Below are 9,208 nucleotides of genomic sequence, written 5' to 3'. Positions count from 1 at the left end.
TATGTATACACAAACCCTAGCACAAAAAATAAACCAGCCATGCACAATTTGCAAAATAATATTCACAAAAAACTAGACAAAAAATGTGACATAATGCAAGAAATCCTATATTTTTTGGATCATTATTTAATTATTTATGAATTTGTGAAGTTTAAAGAAAAATTAGAAAATGAAGAAGAACAAAGCATGAAATATGAAGGATTTAAAAACACAAGGCAAATGTGAGAATGTCCTCAGCAGGACTCGAACCAGGTCCATTTTCAAAAATGCACATGGCGCCAGCAGCTAAACACTGCGTTTCACTTAAAATTTCCTTGGCCAATCAGAACGCTGCATGAGCGTTCCATGCAACCAGTAGAGTGTAAGCCCTAATACAAACATTAGGCAACGGATTTCCAGGAATCAAACTGTGGCCTATGGGACTGTATCGTCTTCCCCAAAACGCAAGCACGTGAACAGTGGAATCATCATGAACTCCAATAACAATTTCTCCAGAAATGGAAATTGAATACATGAATGTGTAGATCTTTCAATGTACATCATGAATCAACGCTTGGCTAAGCATATAACATCGTATCCAAAGAGAATCAAACACAACAAGTATGATGCACAAAACTTTAAACAGACGAATCTCAATGAATATGGCATGGATTTTAGTGATTCAAAGCTCAGATTAACCACAACAACATGATCTACAACATTAGCACAAGCAATTTGAGAAAAGAGAGAATCAATTTCGTGACCTCTTGAAGAGCAGCTTTGGAATTCAATGGAATCAGGCCTTGCAAGGCTTCAATCTTCCTCTAGCAAGCTTGTACAAGTGTTTGGAAGAGATCTTGAGGTTCAATGGTTCTTGATTCGAGCAGAATTGGATTTCACCGTTGTTGCTTAATCTTGATGTATGCTTCAACCTTGCCACGATTTCCTTTGAATCTTCCTTCAATCTTGCTCACAAATGCTACCAGATGATGAATTGATCAAGAAAAATGGAGTGTGTTTGAAGAATTTTAGAGAAATTTTGAGAGAGAATTTTGAGACTTTTTGTGATTCTAGATCTAAACTTGGGAGTTGTGAAAAACAGTTAGAGATTTGTGTTATATACTCCCTCTTAATCAAGTTTCTAATCATGCTTAAGCAATGGTAATTGGAATTAGCAATTAGGAGGTGTTTTGGCAAAATTGGGATTTCACCCTTATGCATGAAAATGCATGGTGAACAGTACGAATTTTCATTTAATTTCACTCAAAATGATATTTTGAAATCATTTGCAATGGCCAAAAGTCCAAATAATTCACCAATTTCAAACTTGAATTTTTCCCTCCAAAAATGCAAGAATTTGCAAATATTTATGTGAATGTAATTCATGCCATGTAATGCAAATTTTGGAAACTAGAGGTTAAAACAAGAACAATGCAAAAAGAGCCACTTGATTTGGAGTTTTGGTGAAGAAATTATGCTCATTTGAAGTTCCATGTTCACTTGGCCAAGTTTTGATCACATCTCCTTAACCACACATTAGAAATTGATGATCTTGGACTTTTTGGAAATGGGAGAGAAAGATATACAACTTTCATGTTCAACAAAATTTCATTTGAAGCTTTCTTAATGATGTAATCTTGAGTTGAAAACCTTTCCATTTTTGGCAATTTCAAATTACAGGTCACTTACTATTTTTGGAAAGTTTTGTCCTGACTTTATTTTCTTCAATGTTGATGTTTGAAATGTCAAATGAGATTTGTTTGAACATGAATGAAGTATTTCTAATCACTTCCCACCTCCAAATCCAACAGTTGACTTGGTAGTTGACTTGTGCAGTTGATAGATGACTTGGTCATGCACAGATGAATTTAAGCCTCAATCTCCTGATGAAATAACTCCAACATGAAACCCTAGCTTATACAAGCTCAATAAAATCATATGATGATCTCCATCTCATTAAAAATCTCATCTCCTTGAAAAACCTTGATTGGCATAATGCAACTGATTAGGGTTGACCAGAGGTCAAAACCCTAATCCCAAGGAATCTGATCAGGCACAATGAACCATGATGATGATGATGATGATGTACCATTTCAATCCAAGATAATGATCAATCTCCTTGAGGAATCAAGAACCCTAATTGAAGCACAAACCTCAGATGGCTAGTGATCAATTCAATAAGACCATCAGGCTTGCATCTCTTAACCTCTCCATCTTCTGAGAAAGACTTAGGTGGATGACTTGCTTGTTGCTTCCACATGATATGCAAATATGCAATGGCTAATGCCCTAAAACATGAGATGCAATATGCTAAGCTAGTCCCAAGAGAGGAGGGCAAATTTTGAGGTGTTACAATCACCAAGCATCATGTGATTATATTACACTTGTATTTTATCATTTCACTAACCAAAATACCAAAAATATGTCTTTGTATCTATCTAACTCTTTTTGTAGGTAGGACATGATCTCATTGATTCATTGATCATATTTAGGGTTTAAGACCCTCATGAAAAAAGAGCACAATCAAGAATTGATTCAAGAATGGTTATGATCATCATATATGAGTCCCATTTGCTTCTACATGTTATATTGATCAAGTTTGCTTCAAGATTTTGAGGGTGATTTGCCTTGGAAACCCTAGTTTGACCGGGTATCTTGAGTAACTTCTCCAACAAGCTATCTCACCAATTGATCAAATTCCTCAAGGTAAACTTCAAATTTCATCATCTTATGCATATATGATCTGCCTTGAGCCAAGAAAGTCAAGAGAATTGAAAATTAGCAAGTTGGTTGATGGTGGTTGGCCAGATGAATTCATCTGATCAAAACTGGGTCTCCCTAGACCATATCTCCTACAATTTTCACCATATGAAAATGATTCCAAGAGAAAACTTACTCTAAATGACATTATAAACAACTTTAATGTTGAGACCTAGAGCTAGTTTGTCTTGGAAAATCATTTTCTATGTTGAAACATTATATGTCATTTTGTCTAAACCCTAATTTGAAAGTCAACTTCACAATGCCATAACTTGCTCAAATTTTATGAGATGAAAGATTTCCAAGTTTCACAATCAAATTCAATGTGTATAATTCAACTTTTATGTTTTAAGTGGGAGCTAATTCAACTTATTTGAACATGTGATATGAGGCTACATTATAGGTCACTTTTGACCTATACCATTGATCAATTGATTTAGCCAAACTTCAAAAATGCATAACTCTATCATTTAAAATCTAAATGACATGAAATTTGTGACCATTTTGAAGGTATTTGAGAGAGTTACAACTTTGATGAAGACACGTTTCTCATTTGAAGCTCCCATAAAAAGTTAAGCAAGGTGGAATATTGAGACATATGGCTTGACACTTAGAAACTTTTTGATATGTCAAATTTTTCCAAACTTCCACCTCAAATATCTCCAAGTTCCAAGCTCCAAATGAAAAAGTGTTCAACATAAAACTTTTTCCTCTTGATCTCACATTTTTAAAGAGCTAAAATTCATGCATTTTGGAGGAGAAATGCATAGGTTGCGCATGGCTTAAACAGGCTGGTATCATGTGTCATGGATCAAACTTCAAACAACAATGCTCAATTGCCTTGCAATCCAATCCACCTCGAATGCATCTGAACTTCATTATGTACTTTTTAACAATCATTTTATGGGCCTATGCGCGCCCATGCAACTTTCTTACATCATTTTGCCAATTTTGGAAACTTGAAGGAGTGTGCAATTATCATTTGAATCCTCTTTCAATTGAAGCTCAATTACTCAGAATCAGGACACACACTGCACAAGCTTTGATTCCCCACTTAAAACCCTTCATACCAAGAGGATAAACCTGAGAAATTCTGTTGAATTTGAGCTTGAATCTCCACTGTTTTGGAATTCAATTCTCCAGGAGTCCTTTGATTCTAAGTCATTCCATTCCTCTTCTGCAAGCAATTGGAGTGAAGCAAAGCACGATTCAGATCAAGATCTAGCAAGCTCAGACCTCCATTGAAGGTATTTTGCAGAAAATTTGATCTCTTCGATTCTCCTTGTTTCTTGCTCAATTCTCTTGATTATTGTGTTGTGTGAAGTCCTACCAATGTAGGTAAGGTGTTTGAGTTGTTTTGATGCTGAATCGAAGCAACTTAGATCATGAACCTCATTTTTCAATTCCACATATCTCTCAATATAGCTGGAATTGGAAGAAATGGAGGTGATATTCTTGCTCAGTGATGTTTTCTCTTTGAAATCATGTCCCTGTTTGAAATTTTGGTGATGGTTGATGATGACCAGTCCGGCGAAGCTCGTCGGAGAAGACAACCGGAGCTCTGGCTCTGGTGATAATGTGTTTGAGGTCTAGACCGTGTGATCCAATTCTTGTGTTCTAATCTTAGTCGTGAATTGGGATTATCAAGTTTACAGCGCAGTGGACTCATGCATTGGTGGAACACGCGTTGTGGATCATCAGATCTGCCACCTCAATCAATGAGGGAGATCTGATGGTCCACGTATTTTTTGCAATTTCTGATTTTCCTTTTTATTTCATTTTCTTCAATAATTCATATTAAATTCAATATTGATCCAAAAAATATGGGACTTTCACCAAAAAAATTCAAATATTTTTCTCTTTCATAATCTGAATTAAAATTATTTTTTGGATCATTATTAATATTTTCCATGAATCAATTGATTTTTAATTTGTTTTTAATTATTTAAAAATATTTTTAAGTGTCCAAAAATTATGAAATTTTTTATCCAAGGTCCTTTGACCTTGTTTGACCTATGATAAATCACATGGCCATTTGTTTGGTGTTTTGATGTAATTTTAGGATTTGGACAAAACATATTTGAATTTAATGCATTATTTTAATATTTTTAATTAAATAAATGCCATTTCAATTGTGTTGACCATTTGGATTGACTTATTTGAGTTTCTCATTTGTTGTTGGGCCTTGGTCAAGGTTGATTTGACTTTGTCAAGTTGATATTATTGGATTTAGGGGATGGATGGAATGTACATTCCATCTTCCAAAATGAATGAATAATATTAATTTGGTAAAAGTCCTCCTTTGACCAATTTGTGATCTTATTCATCCATTTCCCTCTTCATCTAACTCCCCTTCTTCATCCATTCATTTTTCAATTGGCCAATGACATCTCAAAGTCCTAATGCTAGTTGATTGAAAGATTAACATGAGTATGGATGAGATTATGCCACACCTTTGCATATTTTTGTGTGTGGTGTGTTTAATGAGCATAGTTTTTAATACTATGTCTCCAACATGCATTAACACCAAAAGTTTATTGTCCGACCTCAAATAGTTGTGACTTCTACATAAGTCCAATTACGATTGCTTAACATAGCGCTAAATTTGTGACCTAAAAGGCATAAGCATTCTAGTTAGTGAGATTGTAAGTCTCCCCTCTTCCATGGTATTGTATGGAAACTTGGCCTTCTTTCCTTCCTTTGGAAGATGTTTTGGTTCAAGGATCCATGCTTGTGGTAAGTGGGTTGAGTGTTCTTCAAAGAATGTCTTAACATCAAAAAGCAAAACAAAATTAACTATTAACTTACTAACCATTAACTTTTACTTTGAATACAATTTATTTTTTATTGCTCTATTATCATTTGTCATTGTACATATCATTCTAATTGTTTATGTTTATGCAATTTTCACTTTGTCCACTTGGACCATATTGTGTGATATACTTTGTTGCTTTGTTTGTTAGATTGGTCTTTGACCATTAACGCGCATAATAATAATAAAAACCATAAAAGACAATTTGAGTGGACTGTTGTTTTGATCTCCCCGATTGGACTTAGAACTTAGGCAACATTCCTTTGCTAATGGACTTGGCCAATGCCAATTTGTTAAGAGACCAAGAACTTGCAAGTTTGAATTCATCTGATACATCATTCTAGATCTCTCCAGATTCATCTACAACATTGATTATCATTAAGTTGTTATGTTGAACTTGTGGCTTATGGAATTCATCTGCTACATGGGCTATTCTAAAGAAGATCATTGAAGTGGATAAGCTTGAATGAGGCCATCTTTATTTGATGTCTTTGCTCTTCAAGATTGATATACTTATGCATTTGTGTGTTGCTTGATTCTAAAAAGTCCAAGGGAATTCTGGGTTTCTATTGACATACTTGTCTATTGGATTGTTACCCATTTGGTCAGATCTTTTCAACTTTAAACTTTTTAAATTTTGTACATAGGGTAGTCTCTTCATCTTCTCCCAATTTCTTTAATTTCAAAATCTCTCCCTCCATTTTTAAAACCTTCTTTGTGTGAACTATTTTGTTTTAAACTTTGACCACTTTTACAAAAAAAGTAGAAACTTTGGCCTTATGCCATTGCATTTTCAAACTTATTTTCTTAAGTTAAACTTGTAAATAAACTTAACTATACTTGACTTAAAGTTTCAAAAAGCCAAAAAGAACTAAATCATTCAAACCATTTTCAGGCCTTTGTGCCTTTCCAAATTAAATTTTGTTAAAACCAACATACTCACTTTGAAACTTATAGCACGAACTATGAGGTTTTGATCCCTCATTTTTATGTTGGTACGTAGGCACAAGACCGAAGGTCTTGTCAAACACAAAAATATAATTAATCAATTCTTTTCTCATCCCATCATTCTATTTGTTTGTAAACATCATTTTGTACAAAAATACATATGCACACAAAAAGGGCTCCCTAGGAGTACCTAGGACACTTTGGGTGTTAACACCTTCCCTCTGTGTAACCAACCCCCTTACCTGTGATCTCTGATTTTTATTAGTTTTTACTTGAAAACTACTTACTAATTGGGTTTTGTTCGTATTTTTTCCTTTTCCCTTGGAAACAATAAAATCGCGGTGGCGACTCTTGTTAATTGATCTTTAGCTTGTCAATAGCTCAATGATCATGAATTTCCCACTACACCATCTCTCCAATCTTTTAACAAACAACACCCTTTTCAAACCAAAATATACATATTTTCTAAGAGGATTCCATGGAGTACCATGGATGTTTAGGGTGATAATATCTTCCCTTTGCATAACTCACCCCGAACCCTTATTCTCTTTTTATTAGTTTTGTTTTAAAACTTCTTCGGGTTTTGTTCATACTTTTTCCCTTTTCCTTTGGAAATAATAAAAGTGTGGTGGCGACTCTTGTTTTTCGAGTTAAGTTAATCAATAGCTTAATCTCAAAAAATTTACCGCTACAATTAGAACATTAAACATGCACATGGATCATTTTATTTTTGAGTTAAATTTTTTCCTATATAAATAGTGTTTCTCTTTATTTCATTTTGTTTGATAAGTGACTCCAAAAACAAGAAGGGGTGAATTTTGTAGGTTAAAAAATGATGTCCAATTATAAAAATCTTGATTTCTAAAAACATTTAAATCAACTATATAAATCAAACAAATAATATGCATCATAATATTTATAAAAAAAATATCAAAGAGATGTAAATGTAGGGGGAAAAATAAAGAATTGAAATATAAAGAGACAAGAGAAGAGAGAAATGCACTACACTCTATACAGGTTTGGTCTAACCACTTGACTCACTTTTATCCACAAGAATTTCTTCTTTAGAGTTTCCACTATATGAGATGTGAACTTTTTGCAGGTTATGCCAACAAATCTTCTTACAACCAAATAGAATATTTTAAACGGCCTAATCCCCGAAGAAAATAAGCGATTTTGCATCGGGATAATCTCATAACCAAATAGAGATTTTACACCATGTTGAGCTTAGAAATCAAACAGATTCTTTTACGTCTATACTCAATAACCAAACAGGAGCTTTTAACGGGCTGAGCTCACAGACCAAACAAATATTTTTTCTGGAAAATCTCACAAACCAATTAAGAGCTTTTAACTGGTTTTGTTCACAACCAAACAACACTTTATTTCGAAGATATTACACAAGTGAAAAACCCTCTTGAGTAACTTACACACTTCCCACAACACAATAACAATAAAATTCTCACCGATACTTTTCACTCTCAAAGAACTAAGGCAATTTTGTGAGAAAAAAGAAAGAAATGAAATGGAGAGGTAGAAATTGAGAAAGTATTCTTGAAATATGTTTCCTAGTGTATTTTGAAATGATAACAATCGCTCTACTTATAGGAGAAAAATTTGACTCAAAAAGGAAATAGGTCCATGGGTCTTTTAATGATCTAATGGATTAAGTACTAGGATTAATCAAATAGAAGGTTCAAAATGATTACACCCCTAATCCCAAAAAGGAAACCCTATAATAGTTATGTTTCTTAATTGAATAGGAGTATTTCTAATCGACTAAAAAACCATTTTCCTTGCTCTAATCGTTTGAATTAAGTCCCTTATCGAATAAGTTGTGTACAAAATCTTCCTAAATGATTATGAACACTCTTGGTTAACCCCAAATGTAACTTGATGGCTCCTTTATAGATTTTAAGGTGTTTTATCAAAAGATACGGGTTTAAGACAATTTTTAAGTGTGTGTGTGTATGTTTCATTAGTAATTTAAGAATTACTCATATATTTTTATAATACATTAATCACTCAAACACGAACCAGGAGAGCTTTCACACTTACTATCTTTCACAATCTTTGAAGCTCCAAAATTTCTTGCTTGATTCATCATTGATTTATCATGTCATATGAGACTTGACTTCTTCTGACTAATGAGGCTTGATAAAGCTTCTTGATAGACACCATCATCCGAGATTGCTTGACAAGATATTATCTGAGATTCGTCTGAACACTATTTGACATTAAGTGTTGTCCTTATTGAGATTCAATTTGATATTTAGTTCACACAAATGCATCTAAATAGTCATCTTGATTATCACTTCTTCTTGACAAATTAAGATTTCATATCATGTCGTTTGACTTATAGTGCTATCAATATGAAAACTACCATGAACATATAACTGTTGTAGATAATTGTCCTGCAAGTACATATATCCACATTCTTCCCTTTCTTGATGATGACAATGCATCTCTCAGGGAGTGAAACAAACAGAGAAACATAGATAAAATATTAGAGTCATTAAACTCCCCTTCATAAATAAAGAGAGTATACCCTGCTAAAGAATCGAAGTACCTCCTAGTCTAACGAAGCCTACTGGTTTGAGACGGTCTCGAAAAAACCATTATGTGGAGGTTTTACCTTCTAGAGGGATGACACTTTCCGTTTAGAACATCAATACGTTTATGATATTTATAGCTATCAAACCTTAATGG

This window comes from Lathyrus oleraceus, chromosome 3, assembly GCF_024323335.1.
Source record: "Lathyrus oleraceus cultivar Zhongwan6 chromosome 3, CAAS_Psat_ZW6_1.0, whole genome shotgun sequence".
In the NCBI taxonomy this organism is placed as follows: domain Eukaryota; kingdom Viridiplantae; phylum Streptophyta; class Magnoliopsida; order Fabales; family Fabaceae; genus Lathyrus; species Lathyrus oleraceus.
This window is presented reverse-complemented; position numbering follows the sequence as displayed.